Here is a 17953-nt window from a genome sequence, read left to right as displayed (position 1 = left end):
TGGGAATAATAAGAGTCATTTTATAAAATATGGAAAGTTCCACTCGAGACTCAATACTTTAGGATCTCAGTGATCTGGAATTCTGTCTTTACACAAGCTTCCCAGGGGATTCTTATCCACCTGGTCCAACATCAGCTTGGCAACCCAGTGTCAGAACTAATGTTAGAGAGCATTAAAGTCCCTAGGTCTTATCCACATATCTTCATCTTAAGCAAGGAATCCCTTGTTGAATACTGCACAGACACCTGAAGTCTTTTGGGACATAAGTACCGACTTATCATTGTATAATTCAAGAAAGTAGCCACTAACAATATACAGCTACTGAACACTCAGGTGGCTAGTCCAAATTGATATGTGCTGTAAGTGTAAAATACTCATTGAATATTGAAGAACTAGTGAAAAAAGGAATGTACACTGTCACCAATTACTGTCACATCTATTATGGGTTGGAATAGTATTTTGGAACTATTGGGTTAAATAAAATATATTATTGAAGTTAATTTCACCTGTGTCTTTTTACTCATTTCAATACATTTCCTAGAAATGTTCAAGTTATTTACCTGGCTTTCATGATTTACTATTAGACAGCACTGATTAGCATATACTCATATTGATTTTCTCATTGTTTGCTAATAGCACTGGAGTCTGGTCTGCCATAGTCCTTTGATCACAACTCTTTAAAGTTGTTATAAGAGAATCCAGCTGTCTTTTTACATGTCCATTTTCATTGTTAGTATGTGAGTGATTCAAGGGCCCAAGACATATTCACCCACTTCCTCTGGAACTAGCGCAGTGTGTGGCACCAGACAGATGTTCATGACAACTTTTTTCTTTGCCTTCCTTTCCCTGGGTCACAAAGATTGTTAATCACAGAGCACAGACTCCATCTTGGGCCACTTGACTTCTGCTCTCTGTACCATCTATGACATCCCACTGCCTAAAACCCTTTTCCTAAAGATTAGCACAAGAAGCGAATCGAAGCAAAACTCAAATCAGTCCAATTTACTACTCATTAGCAGTTTTTATGAAGACTGGTTGTGGAAGCGATTGAAACTCAAAGCTAATGTGACATTTTGAATTATCTCAAGTTGTCACTTTTCCATGCTGTGCTTCACTCTCATTAGGAAAAGTAATCAAGATCTGGGCCTATTATTATACTGTGTTCCTCCCTGTTATTAAAGCTCAGCACTCAGAGGTATCTGATGCTCATGTTGATGCTACACTTTTCTTACTGGCATTAAAAGTTGTCTATTCATTTCTTCCCTGATTAATGTTTAGAAGAGTTAACCCTTTTTCAGACTACATCCTCAGCCTACCAATTAGCTATACATATTGATTTTCTTCAAAAGCATTCGCATTTCCCTAACTCATTGCATACAGCTAGGTCCCGTTATAATGAAGACATCTTAAGATGAGTTCAGTTTCCTCTGGAGCTGTCTGCTAACATCAGGGCACCCTAGGGTGCTACAGATCCCTAGGCAAAAACTTTTATATGCAATGTAAACAATTTAATTTTAAAATTCAGTTAGGAATGTATAGGCCTGTGTTAGGTACGGTCAGTTTTCTGAATAAAGTTGCAAAATAGTGGATAAAGAAGAAACATATTTGTTTATCCTCTAATCAGTGCATGTGAAGATTCTTTATAGTGCCTTACACCATCTGTTTTTGTTCAAATCTGGTAACTGTCTCTTTGTGTTCTTTATTGTCAAATGCTCTCTTCTTGGCTGATTTCATATCTCCAACTAAGAGAAAAATGCAGCAATGCTGTTATTACTCAAAATGCTGTGGCTTTTTGGTACCTTTTGTATTGAAACATGATAGATCTTCTTGCCTCCACAGTTCCCTAATATCATTTATTAATGCTGGCTACATCATTACTCATGCAACCATGTAATCATTCATTGTGCCACCCACGAATATTGGCCTCCAGTGACTCTCTGAAAGGTTGTTGCTGTTTCATTGATGATGATCACAAATACAGTCTTACCCAGAATATCGAAGAAAATTTTCTCATTGTTAATTTTATGATTTAGAATTTTTATAGCCTAAATATAGGAAAACACTTCTTTCTACCATGTATTTTCTTGAACTCATTGAGCCATTTCCTAGAGTGTGATGCCTTAATTTTGATCACCCCTGCCTGCTACCACCACCAGCTAGAAGAATGCACGATAGGCCCATGGGCATGCTTAGAAGATTGATTCAATTTGTTGAAGGAATGACTATCCTTCACAAGGCACAATTTAAGATCATCCAGGGAGAAGACGGCATTGTTGTATCTATCAGGAGCAGGAGAAGACATTGGTTAGAAGGTTCACTATGCTTCAGAACAACGACCTCAAATACTTTCAGTGGAGACAGATGAGGGCACTTCAGGAAGACTGCTTCTCACCTGGCATAGAATCTGCAGAGAGGTTGGAATGGGGCTCTGGTTGTCAGTAGTTGAATATATACAAATTAAAGATATCTGCCACCTTCAACAAAACCCTCCAGGGCTACAGAGCAGAGGTGGAACATAGTTGGGCAAGAGCTGATGCATGAGCCCACATATGCAATACAAAGCCAAGGATTGGCATTAGACCATAACTCTGACTCTAGCCTCCTCCTGTGTCATATGTGAAAATCTTCCAAAAACTCAGGTGATTATGCAAACAAAACACCATGCTGGGCATTACAAACAGTACTTTCCCCTTTCTACTGTTCTGCCCTGGGTTCTAGTCCATACTATGAGATTATCCTAGATCATAGGCCCCAGAACTCCACCAGGCATCTTGTTGACCACTGGAGAGGTTCTGAGATGATGATCTGAGAGCACTGCAAAGGGATTAAAATATGACCAAGTGTGATGCAGGTATTAATCCAGTCATGGGACACCCTATTGTCTTGTCTTGTCTTGTCTTGTCTTGTCTGTCTTGTCTTGTCTTGTCTTGTCTTGTCTTGTAATAGCATTGCCAACCTTGGCCAGTCCCACTTATAGAAGGAAGATTTCAGTTTCAAGGGAGGGGTCAGTGCTGTGGCACAGCAGGTAAAGCCACTGTCTGCAGTGTTGGCATCCCAAGTGGGTGCCAGTTCCAGTCCCGGCTGGTTCACTTCCTCTCCATCTTCAAGCTAATGTATCTGGGAATGCAGTGGAGAAAGGCCCAACTTCTTGGGCCCCTGCACCAGTGTGAGAGACCTGGAAGAAGCTTCTTGCCCCTGGCTTCAGGCTGGCCCAGCCCTGGCCGTTGCAGCCATTTGGGGAGTGAACCAGCAGATGAAAGATGTATCTCTCTCTTTCTAACTCTACCTTTCAAAGAAATAAATAAATCTTCTTTTAAAAAAATTGCAAGGGAGATACCTCAAAGTAGTACACTGAGGGACTTGGGTGACATTGGCTAACATATGATGAATCTAGGGAGAAATGATTTTTAAATGTCTTCAAAAGTAGAGCAGAGAAAAACAATATCCTCAAGGGAAAACATATATATGTTGGAGGGGAAAAGCAAATCCCTGGGTCATTCCAGGTGATGACACACTTGCAGCTGTCTTACCAATCTTGCAGGTATATTCCTGACTGTTTATCTTAATAGAGGAATGGAACTCTGAACTTCCAACCCTCCAGGATTTTCTCACATATTTCAATCTTGGTCCCTTTTGTTCTGCCAGTATGGTAAATAACATTTGCACATCCACTTGACTCTGGTGCTAAAAGCTGCATATTTACAACATTTTCTCTCCCCCACTTTGAGCTCTTTTGAAAATTTGCATACTCCCACTCCAGTCATTTCTAGAGTTCTGAAAGTAGGGCTGTCTTTGCCAAATCACAAATACTCTTATTTTACATTGTATTCCATTATTGCTCCTGATACTTTCCCTAATGAAAGTGGGTAGTATGGGCAATTACTAGTGATACAGGGTTGTGATGCTACCAAAGTTTGTCTCTGTCCCCTATTTTCCCTTCTAGGCAATGTGACATATCAGTAAAGCAGGGCTTTACTTTTAGAGCAGGATTCAAATCCTGCTTTTGTAATTTATTACTTTTGAAACTTTGCAAGTTATTGGTTTTTGCTTCAGTTTTCTTTTCTATGTGACAGGGTAATAACATCTGCCTACTAGAATAAATATGATGATTAAATAGGAACAAGGATGCAACCTCCTGGAAAGTAAGAAGCAAGCAGTACATACAATTTACCCTGCCTCTTGAATTATTCTGCCAGTGTCCTCCAATCCTCAGATTCAAGAAGAGTGCTCCTGATAACCCAGTACTCTCTGGTGAGGACCCCTGGCTCCAAAAAAGTCCACATTCATACTTCTTATCACACACTCACACTCCCAAAATAATTTACGGCATCTGATTGTCCTGAGAATTTTCTGTCTTAACAACCACAAAAATAAAGTCTTAGTTCAGAGGTAGGCAATTGTTTTTTAGTCTAACTGAGATATTTCCAAAGACTTGTCTTCCAGCACAGATATTCATATTATTTCCTCTGTCTCTGCTTTCCACTTTATTTTTATTTGACATATTGAATTCTTCATTTCTAATATTTTAATTTGATTTCTTTTCAAAATCTCAATTTCACGGGAAATATTTTCTCCCATGTCATGTATGGATTTCTTTAACTCATAAACTTGCTTCTCATTGCTTCTGAGTAATCTTACAATCACTCTTTCGAGTTCCTTCTCAGGCATTTCATCAAACTTTTCATCTTTACATTTTAATATTGATGTTTCAGGGACATCATGTTGTCTTCCTTAGCCTTGTTTCTTGAATTTCTGGATTTCTTTTCAGGCATTTGTGGAAATACTTGTTAGTTTTCACCTCTGATGGCTTTTGTTTTTGAACCATGCCTCTGCGGCTTAGTGGAGTGTCTGCTCCTTCAGTGAATACCCAGTGGTGTGTGCTGGGTATGGCCAGAGAGCCGTGTTCAGTGTCTCAGGGTAGGAGGATTATTCAGGATGACACCCAAGTTGGGTGTGATAGATCTCTATGGTCAGTGGAGGGAGGGTATGATCACCTCTGTTGGTGTAATCATGCCCTCACCTCCTTTCTTCCAAGGTGATCAATGCCTGTTGTTAGTCCACAGTGGGTGCATCACTCACCCACACTGCCACATGTATCACACAAAGGATCTGAAGGATCTGTGCAGTCCTCAGTGTGAACATGGATCCCACTGCAATGATCCACCCCAGGCAATCAGGGAACTTTGAACCTCTGGCATGGCACATAATGATTGCCCAGAGACCCAACTATACCTTTGCCTTATCATATAGTCACAAAGTTCCCACAGTCTCAGTATAGAAGGCTCCCTCAGTCACACTGTGCAGTCACACACAGCTCTACCCCACTAGGTAATCCCAACCACAGAGAAAGCTAAGACACTCCCACAGCCAGCTGCCTTTTGGCACTCTGCCTTGACTGTTTGAGCTCCATAGCATGAGATATGTTGACAGAATGAGGGCACCTCACAGTCATATGTGGGTGTCCAAACCCTGTCAACTCTCCCAACAAGACTCAAAGTCAGTGGGGAACATGGATTTTTCCCTCGGGTAAAATTCCCAGATCACATGTGTGCACAAGAGCCACCATAGCCACTATTGTTGTCAAAATGGCATCATATCCCCAGTGGTTGCTGAGTGCCTTTGCAGGGATATGGGGAGAAAGAAATTGTTCTTTTTTTGCTGGGTTAGGTGTGTACCCTGTCTCCTGTCAAGGTTGTAGGCCAGGCTCAATGACAGTGTGCTCCACCAGGCACCTTCAGGATTTATCACTAGTGGCATGGGCTGCTGCAATCTTCTCTCATTTCACTCTCCAAAGCTGGTACTTCCTTCAGTTCTTGGTTGCAAGGATCATGTGTTGTGTCTGCTCTCATTGCTCTGTGCCTGCACCCTTCCACATTTACCCACGGTTTCCCACTACCTTCTATAGAATTTCAACTGCAGATTTATCTCCAACTCTCCATTGGGAATGCCCTTCCTCCAGTTTTCTTGCCACCATTTTCCCCTGTCTAAAGCAGTATGTCCTTTCCCTATTCAGCCATCTTGAAATCATCCTGAAACCTCCATTGTTGTCTTACAACTTGAGTTGTTTACTAAAACTCACTAAAATAATTTAAATGAAAAAAGGAATAGAATAGTGTTTGCTTTTTTGGTTCCAATATAATATTTCCCTCCCATCAATGGAAAGCATACTAGCCCCTATCCCTGCAGTTATACTCTGGACTCTTTAATGGAGGTCCTATAGGAAACCATCATTGGGAAACAGAATTTGAAAAAGCCTTTTTCTCAAATTCTTAATCTTAGCTCTTAGTGGCTTCTTGTAACTGACACTTTGTTTCACTTGAGTCCTAGAAGCCTGATACAGAACTATTGTAGCTTCATCTTGACTCTGCTCCTTCCTCCCATGTCAGATTTAGCATTAACTTGACACCTTTGTTCTGATAAGAATAGGACACAGTGCTACTCTGGGTTCTACTATATCTCACCACATGATAAGTGGAATGGACAATACACTCTTGTTGGTATTCAATACTGTGTTAACCTTCCCGGCCTCCGATTTTTACTATTATTTTATTTACTTGAGAGTCAGAGAAAGAGAGGCAGTGATATACAGGCAGACACACTCCCAGAGAGAGAGAGAGAGAGAGCACTTCTGTCTGCTGGTTCACTCCCCAAATGCCCACAATGGCTAGGGCTGGCTCAGACTGATGCCACAAACAAGGAACTCAATTCAGCTCTGCCATGAGGGTGGCAGGGATCCAACTATTTGAGCCATCACTTGTTGTCTTCCTGACCTTCTTGAGAATGTTAACAATAGATTAAAATCATCCTTCCTTCTTAATCTGTGTATGCCACATATCCCAGTTTCATAGCTGTTAATTTTTCCCTTATTCTTATATGTTTAACAAACTATATTCTGAAATAGCTTTTATGTTTGTTTTTTATTTGAATAACAAATTTGAAAATTAAAGCCCATAAAACTATAATTGTTTTTTCTGAAAATGAAAAGGGTTCTAGTTAATGAAAAATACTTTGGTATTTATATGTATTTTAATGAAGTGAGTCTAGACTATTTTGATTTCAAGAGGTAAAGCCATGACATGTATTACTAATTATCTTGTGGGTAAATTCATGGTGTGTTTTGGAGAGCTCTATTCATATGTTTCTTCTCTTTTCCTCAGTTTCTGGCATCTTTTTATCTAATTTCTTAGGACAGGAAACTAGCTCTACAAGTATATATTTAAGGCTCTCTGTCTTGTACTTAGACCAATATGTGGGCTTGGGGTCATATTGCTTTCCCTTTAATTCTGGTTCTGAAGTAGATCATTCAAGTTTGTTTATGCAAGCCACAGGTGTATTGAGAGAAAATATTTGTTGGGAGAAATGAATGCTGAGAGAGAAATACACTAATTATTGCTTAAGGAGTCATCCTGCCTATTGTCTATTTTTACTGGCCAGAAACTCAGAGTCAGCATGTGCCATGAAATATCACAAGATTCAGGAAATCAGAAGCTTTTGTAAGTTTGGTTCATCTCTGTATCTCAAGCATCTAGATCAGTTCTTGACAATAGTAACCATTCAATCAATATTATGTTAATAAATGAACAAATGAGCTCTACCATGTGTTGAATTAGCAGAATGAAATTACATATAGATGCCTGAGTGTAGAGTTAGGACAATTAAGGAGAACTTGTAGTAGGGCTGAGAGAAGTTGTTTATTTATTTGATTAACATGGATAGTAAATTTTATCCTGTAAAAATTTTTAATGACCATGGTAATTTTTGTATTCGTAATTTAGTACTCTATATTTAGCTAGCACATAAAAGAGAAACATATATCAATAGACATAATATTGCTTTTCCAAGAATGATTCCAGAACAAATAAAACGCACCAGTCTGGTGGTTAAATTGTAGTCATGCTTGAAGGTGCAGAAGTTAGATTCAACAACCTCATGAGATCCTTCTCAAAACTATGGTTATTTCATTGAAATATCATTAAAACAAGCTTTTTGAACTATTCAAGAGAAGATGTCATGGAAATAGATGTTAATGCGTTGGCTAAAATGAACAGAAAATTGTTTCAACTTTAGATCCCACCACAACATAGATGGACTCTTTCAGAAAGTTTACAGGGAAAAATCATCTTTTATTCTATGGAAAATCATGCTATATTTTTAAAATGTAAACTTTCATCCAATAATTTTGGCAAATTTTTCTTATAGATAAACTTATATATGTACAGTCAAACTTTGACCAACACTATAGCTTTGAGAATATATCTAACTCGGTTGCAGTTGTAGATTTTTGGAAATAAATGGACACTTGCATTTGCAAAAAAACAGTTAAGGTTTTCCTCTTTACTGGATGAAAATTTATCATATTAATTTGTTTTTTTCGTGGTTGTGCATGTCTCTGTGTGTGTGAGAGAGAGAGAGAGAGAAAGAGAGAAAGAGAGGGAGGGAGGGAGAGAGAAGCAGCTCTACATCAATGCAGAGTTAAAAATAATAAAAATTATGGAAGACAATAAAGCTTAAAGAATTTTAGATTGATTTTTAGATTGATTTTCAAGGAAAATAACTCTACATAATACTTTGTACTTCCCACTTCATAATATATATTCATTCATTCATTCAAAAAATATCATGCACCCATTCTGTATGAGACATTTTTTAAACAACTTTTGTGATATTTACATTCCATGAGGAAGGAAGATTAATAAAAAAGGTTTCCAATATAATGTCAAATAGTAATAAATCCTAGGAAGAAAAACAAAGCAGAGTAAAGACAAACAGAGAGGTGGGGGGAGGTCTATTTTTGATAGGATAATAATGAAAGATTTTCCTAAGGTGACATTTAGAAGACTTGAAGGAAGTGGGAGAGTCAAGCAAATGATTATTTGAAGGAAACCATTGTGATTAGGGGTATTCAACATCTATCATGGCCTCATCTGGCTTAAGGAACATGTAGAAAGTGAAGCAGCATCCACAAGGCAAAGAGTGGTTAGAGAGTATGTCAAAGAGATAGCTAGTGTCTACCCACTACAAACAATGGTTCTCAGCTAAGGAAAGGAAGACACATTGCCATTCAGAGGACATTTGGTAATGAATGGAGGCATTTTTTGTGGTCACAACTTGCAGAAAGTGTTCCTGGCATTAAATGGATAGAGATCAGGGATGTTGTTAAAAATTCTGTAACACACAGAACAACCTCCCTACAATGAGAAGTGTCCCACATAAAATGTCAACAATGCTGAAGTTGAGAAACTCTTTTATAGAACAATGACTTTCAATCTTGCCTGCAAAATAAAATATCCTAGAAGGTTTTTAGAAATACTATCCCTGTGAACATTCCTAGAGATTTGAATTGGCATTAAAGACTAGACATCATTAATTTTTCAAACTTCAGTAAATGTTTAGAGCAACTAACTTGGGCATAACAAGAACTTTTCATATTCACAATCATTTATGTACCTAACTTCTTTCTCTCCTTCTAGACTTTAAGTTCCATTAGATCTGGGTCCCGATTTTCTCATTGATAACCTTATGAGTGACTTCAGCCATGATGTTCAAAGGGGAATTACTCAGAACTTACTTTTGTATGCAACAGTCTTAGCATACAAGTTGCTACAGTTAAAACTTCTTATTGCCCATTGTATTCCAGAACTCTATCATCTCCAGTTTCTTGTATCTTTTAAATATAGAGATCTGATCATGCCCAGTCCTTTCTCATCTGAAATGGTTTGGGTTCACACTTAGTTGATATAAAGGCTATTAAAGTACAGCATTATTTAATCTATTGATGCTGAGCATCAAGAAATACATCTGTGGCAGAATTTCAGTTGACTTTAGAACAATCACAAGAGTGTACAAAAAGCCAAAAGATGCTAAAAATTCATAAGATGAAGCTAGAGAAAAGGGAAAATCTCTCAAGAGAAAACATCTAATTAGTCAGACACTTCCTCTGTCTTCTTATGAGTTTTTAGTTTTTCTTTTTTTACTTTCCATATGGCATCAAATGTGATCATTTAAAAATAGTAGTACCCTGTATAAAACTGTCAATGCCCCTTTATAGACTTACAATAAAATCCAACTCCTTAGTGCTGGCATTGTGGCATAGTGAGTAAAGCCACAGGCTGCTGCACCAACATCCCACACTGACTCGGCTTCAAGTTCCAGCTGCTCCACTTCTGATCCAGCTCCCTGCTAATGAGACTGAGCAAGTGGCAGAGCAGGGCCCAATTACTTGAGCCCTGTACCCTTGCGGGAAACCCAGAAGAAGCCCCTGGCTCCTGGCTTTGGATCAGCCCACCTCCAGCTTATGCAGCCATTTGGTCTCCAAATGAATTAGTGGATGGAAGGATGGAAGAATGGAAGAGCTCTCTCTGTCTTTCTCTCCATCTGTAACTCTGCATTCAAATAAATAAATAAACCTTAAAAAACAAACTCCGTAACATGGCCTACCAAGCCTTAGTTGATATGTCCCTGCTTACCTCTCTTATCTCATTTCTGTCACTCTTCCTCTTGCCTACAACTCTTCAGCAGTACTGGTTATTGTAGGTCCTCTAAATTGACAACATATATTTATTCTAGCCTCAGGGCGTTTGCCCTATCAAGAAGGAATCTTATACCCCTCTAGCCACACATGGTTCACAACATGAACAACGTGATTTTTTATTCAGCTACAAGCTCAAATAACACATCCTTGAGGAAGCCCAACCACTTTCAACTATACCACTCCATTTTAATCCTGTCTATTGCACTTGGCCAACTATTTATTTTCTTTACTAACAAAGTTTTTTTATTTTAATTTGTCTCCTCACACCATCAGAACAAAAGCTATATGAGAGTTTGGATTTTGTCTGCCTTGTTCAACATTGTGTTCTCAGTAATTCAAATAATTACTATCCCATAGCAGGTACCCAACTAAATTTATTAAATGAATTATTCATGATAAGTCTCTAAATTTGGAATTCTGAATCTGGTCCCCAACGCCATTGCCCAGGCGATGAATCTAGCACATGAAACTAGACTTTACTGTTAAACCTCCAAGTCAGTAAAAGTCACTTGTTCTTCAGACCAAGGATAGTATACAACACTGTTCCTGAAATGACAAACCATGCTAAGAAGGCAACAAATTGTCCTTCAGTCTGAGCTTAAATTATGTTATATCAAGGTAAAATTAGTATTTTGTTTGGTTTTTAAGGGCCCACCAAGTGTTCATGGGTGAGGAGACTGAGCTAGAATTGGAGGACCCAGGGTTATCCGTACTCTTGCCTCTCCTGGATGCCAGCAAAAGGAAATCCTCGGTTCATTCAAAGCAAGGAGTTCCCATGGATTTTGTTGGCAAAGAAGAGACCTATGCTCCTGGAAGCACAGAACAAGACATATATTGGAGAGATAAAGTAAAAAGCCACCCTAAGTATAACAGCCAGGAGAAAGAAAGAACACAACCAGCAGGAAGCTTTAGCCGAAGCCAAATCTCACTAAGCTTGGAATTTTCTTTGGAGGCAATCCTGAAGGTACCAATTATTATTTATCTTTTACTGTGTATGCTATTGTAGGCATTTCTTCATTCTCAATGCATCCTTAGGAAGAAAAATAAAGTCTTCAAGTTACTATTTGTGGTTTTAAATGAAAAGGATCAAATACCATAATTGTGCAAGCTGTAGAGAGTGCTATGCCAGTTTTCGCATGGAATTTATTTGCAAAAAGTAAATGTCAACTTTAAGATCTCAAAATGGAATAGAAAATGATATTACTGTATTTAATTCATAACAGCATTAAAAAATGCTACAATGAAACACATTACCAAATTGCAAATGATTTCAGATTCTGTATATACAGATGGATCTTGCTTAAGGTGTTTAAGTGCTAAAAGTCAATAGGTTAAAACAAATATACTCTACATGACATTAATTCAAGTTAAAAGTTTTAAAACGGAAAGTGCTCTTCCACTAAATGGTAATGTTGTTCCCTAACAAACTGCCAAAATATGCCCTTGTCAGGAGAAATAAGCAGAATAACAAAAGATGTGCCCCTGAGTGCCTGAGAGGTAAAGTATAGCATATTAACGAAGTCACGCTTTTCAAACTGCACTGTTCTTCCCTCCTACAAGGCAGCATATATGAGCATCACCAATCCACCCAGCTTCGCCCTCACCCCCTAGCTCAGTGCAGGCCCAGAGGCCTGCACACATGCCTAGGAAAAAAGGTCATGCCTCCTCTGCTCCTCTGCTCTTCTGCAGGTATCAGACATGGCTTTTAGACCCTGCAAGATACCCCACATGATCTAAGGCCTTGAACTGCTAAGGGTGAGGACTGGTAAAACTGCAAAATAATATGGTGCTGAGAATTCTTTATTCAATAATTTAAGAGCCTTGTTCTCATATCAAACTTTCCTAGAGTACATTTCTTCCATTGCCATCATGGGATATTTCTATTATTAATTGGTCATCTTTCTGATTCAAGCTACAAGCACATACCTTTCCTAAAGACCTAATACTTCACCTCCAAAACCTCCAATATGACTGGACCCCCTTTTCCCAATAGATTGCTTACCAAAACAGTTAAAAATGATATAAAAATTGATGCATGCTCTTATGACAAGAAGGTTTCCAAAGAAAATTTCAAAGTGTGAGCAGTTTCTCTAAGGAGGAAAGAAAGGTGCTAACTCATGTTCATATTCAAGGAGAGAGATTCTGATTTTCCTTTCCAGTAGTGACAAAGGCTTTGGAATGACTTTTTCCTTCTGCAGCAGGCCTACAAGAAGGTGTTTGTGATTTGCTTTTCTGGTAGCTGTGGTCACCATCAGCAGACATTCCCTTGAACACTAGACATAATGGCACAGTCATGAGATCTGGAGTATGGAAAGGAGGAAGGTATGGATAGGTGGTGTGGAAAAGTTCAATCTAGTCAAAAAGCTTATAATCAAATTCTGCTACTAATCAACTGTATTCATTTGCCTTAATTATTTATTATGTCTGAACCTCATTTACATTATCTGTCAAGCTAGGATGATAAGGCCTAGATTACTAAGGTGTTATTTTTTCCTTCAGTCAACAGTTAGCTGTTTCTTTCATTCAACAGTTAGTGTTCTTGTTCTATGTGATGAAATTAAGTTGAAGGAGGGTGGGGAGAGAAAGAGAAGAGGCAATGAAAAAGGGGCCAGAGAAGGAGAAGGACAGAACCCATGCACTGTAATGTATTAACCATAGCAATGAGACAAACACAGAAACATAATTTGGTGGAAATATAGTATGTTATGGGGCAGATGTAATGGCATAGCTGGTCAAGCCGCTGCTCATGACACTAGCATCCCATATCAGAGTGTCTGTTTGAGTCTCAGCTTCTCCACTTCCAATCCACCTTAATGCTATTGCACCTAGGAAGGCAACTGGTAATAGCCTCAGTGTTTGGGCTCCTGCCACACATGTGGGAGACCAGGATGATGTTTCTGGCTCCTGGTTTCATCATGACCTGACCTTGCTGTTGCAGGCATTTGGGGAGTAACCTAGCAGAGGGGAGCTCACTCTCTCTTTCTCTCTCTGCCGCTCTGCCTTTCAAATAAATCAATCAATTATAAAAAAGTAAGTATGTCACTAGGATAGAGTCTGACAACTGGGACCAGATGGACATAATCTCTCATAACACTGTAAAAACATAAAAACCATCATGACTACTCTATAAGAATTTGTGGATAAATAAAGGAAGAGAAATTGGAGGTGGACATTCTTTCATTGAAATAAAATGTGAAGTAACTGCATGCATTCATAATTCACTTAGATTAATTTTTCTGTAATCAAACAAATAGACTTGAAAGGTAAACTGACAGATCAAGATCACCAGAAATAGACAGCCAAGGAGTCCTATGCAAGTGAGTTATTTGGGAAGTACTCCTGACAGAAATCACAAAGGGAAAAAGAGAAGTAAAGCATGAAGAAGAAACAAGCCAGGAAATGCTTCTGACAAAGTTCTACCCAGAAAGGCTTCACCTAGGTCTGAGTGCCCTGGCTCTTGGACAGGACTTCCTTGCCATTCAGTCATTGAGTCACCTTAGATGAATGTGATTCCCTGGGTTTCACGGCAAAGCAGCTCCAGGAGCCTGAGAGTGTCTTCTGGGGAAGACTCTGAAGCACATGCTTAGTGAAGCAAAGGTGCACTCAAGCCCTCATGGAGTGAACAGAAGTGGTGAAAGGGAAAAGAGTGGCCCAGGGAGCAGTACTGACAGTGTCAGTAGAAGCGGAGGTACAGAAATGCCAGGTGCTAGCCTTCACCTTGAGTCGGTGCTCTGAAGGGTAGCAGCTACAACTTTATTATAAAAATAGTCCAACAGGGTAGGAATAAGTTACCATGAAAACCCCAAGCAACCTAGTCTGACTGAGTGACCCTTACTTTGTATTTTCATGAGTGTCTAGAAAAGCTGACTGAGGCCAGGGTCAAGGCTTCATTTTGTAGGATGGTTACCTCTCATGCCAAGGGACAAAGTCAGAACAAAAACCCCATCTAAAATGTGTAAAGAAGGCCAACTCAAAGGACCTCAATCCACTTTTAGAAACAAAAGTTTGAAAATTATACACTTATAAGAAACATATTGGAGGTAAGAGGCCGGATGAAAATTAGACATTAGAGTTCCAGCTGTTAATCGCCAACGACAGGGTTTTCCCAGGTTACACAGTGGGTAAGTAGGTGGTCAGAGATACCAAGTACGAGGTTTAAGAAGTCATTTCAGGGGCCGGCACCGTGGCTCACTAGGCTAATCCTCTGCCTGTAGCACTGGCATCCTGGGTTCTAGTCCCGGTTGGGGCGCAGGATTCTGTCCCAGTTGCTCCTCTTCCAGTCCAGCTCTTTGCTGTGGCCCGGGAGGGCAGTGGAGGATGGCCCAAGTCCTTGGGTCCTGCACCCGCATGGGAGACTGGGAGGAAGCACCTGGCTCCTGGCTTCAGATCAGCGCGGTGTGCTGGCCGCAGTGCGCTGACTGCAGCAGCCACTGGGGGGTGAACCAACGGAAAAAGGAAGAACTTTCTCTCTGTCTCTCTCTTTCTCACTGCCCACTCTGCCTGTCCAAAAAAAAAAAAAGGAAGTCATTTCAGGGTCAAGTATTGATGAAACTTATGAGTTTCCATACACAGAAGAAGCATATAGCATTAGAAAAGAGAAAAACTGTGCATGTGGGCTAGAAGTTATTATTGTCTGATTTTAGTGGATATGGTGAAGGAAAGGAAAGGAAGCTGGAGAGGAAATTTCAGTTGACTATTTGAAGACCCTGCAAGCCATGCATAAAGGTTTATACTTAATCCAGTGGCCAACAGATTTTTTTTTTCCCATTTTTAGAAAGACTAGTGGATAAATTAGGGTGGAGAGAGGGGTAAATTTAAAGGTTGTTGCAAAACCTCAAGTGAGAGATATTATACAATGTCATTAGCATCCTCCCCAGAGAGATTTTTGTAGACCAGGGAACTAGCCCGTAGAAAAATATACCAGGTCTTTCTTTAAAGTTCTTTATTTCTTTGCATTCTATTTGTGCATTGGTTACTACTGCAAGAGGAAACAAAAACTTCATCTATTTTTTAAAACCCTGAAAAAGGTTTGATCCTCAAAGTATCTTGCTCTTGCAGGAAAAAACATTACTGAGATGAAATGGAAACTGGATGCTTTCCTAGCACAGAGAAAGCAGAAAGCTAGCTCAAGAAATAAGACCCTGGCTTAGGACTGTGTTGCTGGGGAAATAACAATAATGAAATGATTGAAACATCTCAAACTGCAGAGAATACCACCATGATCTCACTACACAATGGTCAAATGGTAACTTTCCACAAGTAAAAAATCATTAGTGGATGATCAGATAAGAGAAAAATCTACAAATTCTGTTAATTAAAACAATGATAGTGAGATTTGAGGCAAACTTAGGGAGTTACCAGGGTTAGAATCAAAAGAACTTGATACTAGCTTGCATATGCAAGAAGATAGAGTTTGAGTAGCCCACTATGAGGCTTGGGGATTGGTACTGAAGAAGGAGAAACTGGGGAGGGTGAGGAAAATGGGGAGCTTGGTGTCTGCTCTGCATCCAAGTTGGAGGGACCTGGCAGGTGATTGCAAAAAATGTATTTACCTCTGGAAAAAAAAGTGGCTCCAAAGATACAGATGTAAAATCCATCATTGCACAGATTGGATCTCAGTCCTAGAGTGATCAAGAGAGAGTTTAAAGGGAAAAGTCAAGTATTCCAATAACAAAAATTCAGGAAGTTCCAAAATTTCAAAACTATTCTAATAAATACCTAATTCTAATAAATATCTAATAAACATGAAGATATAAAAAAGGAAATTAAGAAGGATCCAAAAAGGTGGGAAATGAGTCATATCCTAAAAGTCAAAAGAGAAAGAGTACCCAGAAAACAAACAAAAAACACAACCCTGAATGCCCAGTCCTGTTGATGGCCTAACTGCTTACTCACAGTGTGAAAGACAAGTAGCTTAATCTCTTTGTACCTCAGCTTCCTGGAAAATGGGAATAGTATCATCTACTTTATGGGGCTGTTGTGAGAACAAAATGATTAATACATAGAAAATGCTTAGAACAGCACCAGACAGAGGGTAAATACTATCTAAGTGTAAAAAGAAAGAAAGTTCTGCAAAGTCATTGTTTTGGATAAGTTAGTTGATGTCAGAAAACAGTTCATTAGATTTGTCTATTAGAAGATCATTGTCACTGGCAAAAGGTGCTGTTGATAAAAGCACACACATGTACTAATAACCATCGTTTGAAGAAAATTTCCTTTTGCTTATTATTTAAAGTTTGTGAAGATGAGAGTGAAAATGATTGTTATGTCTTTATAAAGCACAAATAAAGGGGCAAACCCATTCACTAGAAATAGAGCAAAGCCTAGATTAAGGGTGGATTTAGAACAGCAGGCTAAAGTATGGAATTACCACCCACACAAATGTAAAAGATGAAGGGAGTTTCATTACTAACAATATTAGGTGTCTGAAATCTCACTGGAATTATTTTAGAAACACAGATGGTCTGACAGATTTATGCTGCATGCGAACATGCGAATAGTAAGTGATACAAATTGTAGCTGGGATAGTAACCTTAAACGTGTAGATCTTTCTTTCTGATTATGACATTTGATGAAAAATGAATACAGCTCCACAGAATACAAATCTTGATTCGTGAGCATTATTATACATAAGGACAATCTCTTCAATAAATGATATTTTATGGTCAGAAATTATTACTATTCTTTGTCCTTAACACTGATCAAGTGCTTATTATGTACCAAGCACTACTAAGTATGTTATATGTAGTCACCGATTTAAACTTTACAACAACCCAGTGAAGTAATTATTATTGACATCACCATCGCATGTGCAAGAGAATTGAGACACAGATAATTCAAGCAATTTGCTTTTGGTTGCAAATTTTATGAATAACACAGTTAAGACTGAATCCAAGTGGGTTGGCTCCAAAGCCCATGTACTCAACTCCTATGCTACATCTCAATTGAAGAGGAAATTAAAATAAATATGATTGAAAGGAAGGCCCATCTACCATTTGGACATCTGCCACATTTTATTATGGACTAAATTCTGTTCCCCTCAAATTCATACATTACTGCTCAATCTCCAAGGACCTAAGAAGTGACTGTTTTAGAGATAGGACCTTTAATTAAGGTTACCTTACAACATATGGTGGGCCCTACTCCAATCTGACTGGTGTCCTTATTTGAAGAGGAAATGTAGACACACAGACACCAGGAATGGAAAGGCACAGAGGAAAGCAGCCATCTTCAAACCAGAGAGAGACTTCAAAAGACACCAAACCTGTTGACAACTTGATCTCGGATATTCAGCCCTGAGAACTGTGAGAAATAAATTTCTTTTATTTATAAGCCACTTAGTCTGCAGTATTTTGTTATAGTAGCCCCAACTGACTAAGAAAAAACTGTGTAAGCCAATTCTTCATAGTTAATTTCCATTTG

Source organism: Lepus europaeus, chromosome 5 (genome assembly GCF_033115175.1).
Source record: "Lepus europaeus isolate LE1 chromosome 5, mLepTim1.pri, whole genome shotgun sequence".
NCBI lineage: Eukaryota > Metazoa > Chordata > Mammalia > Lagomorpha > Leporidae > Lepus > Lepus europaeus.
Note: the sequence above shows the minus strand (reverse complement) of the source record.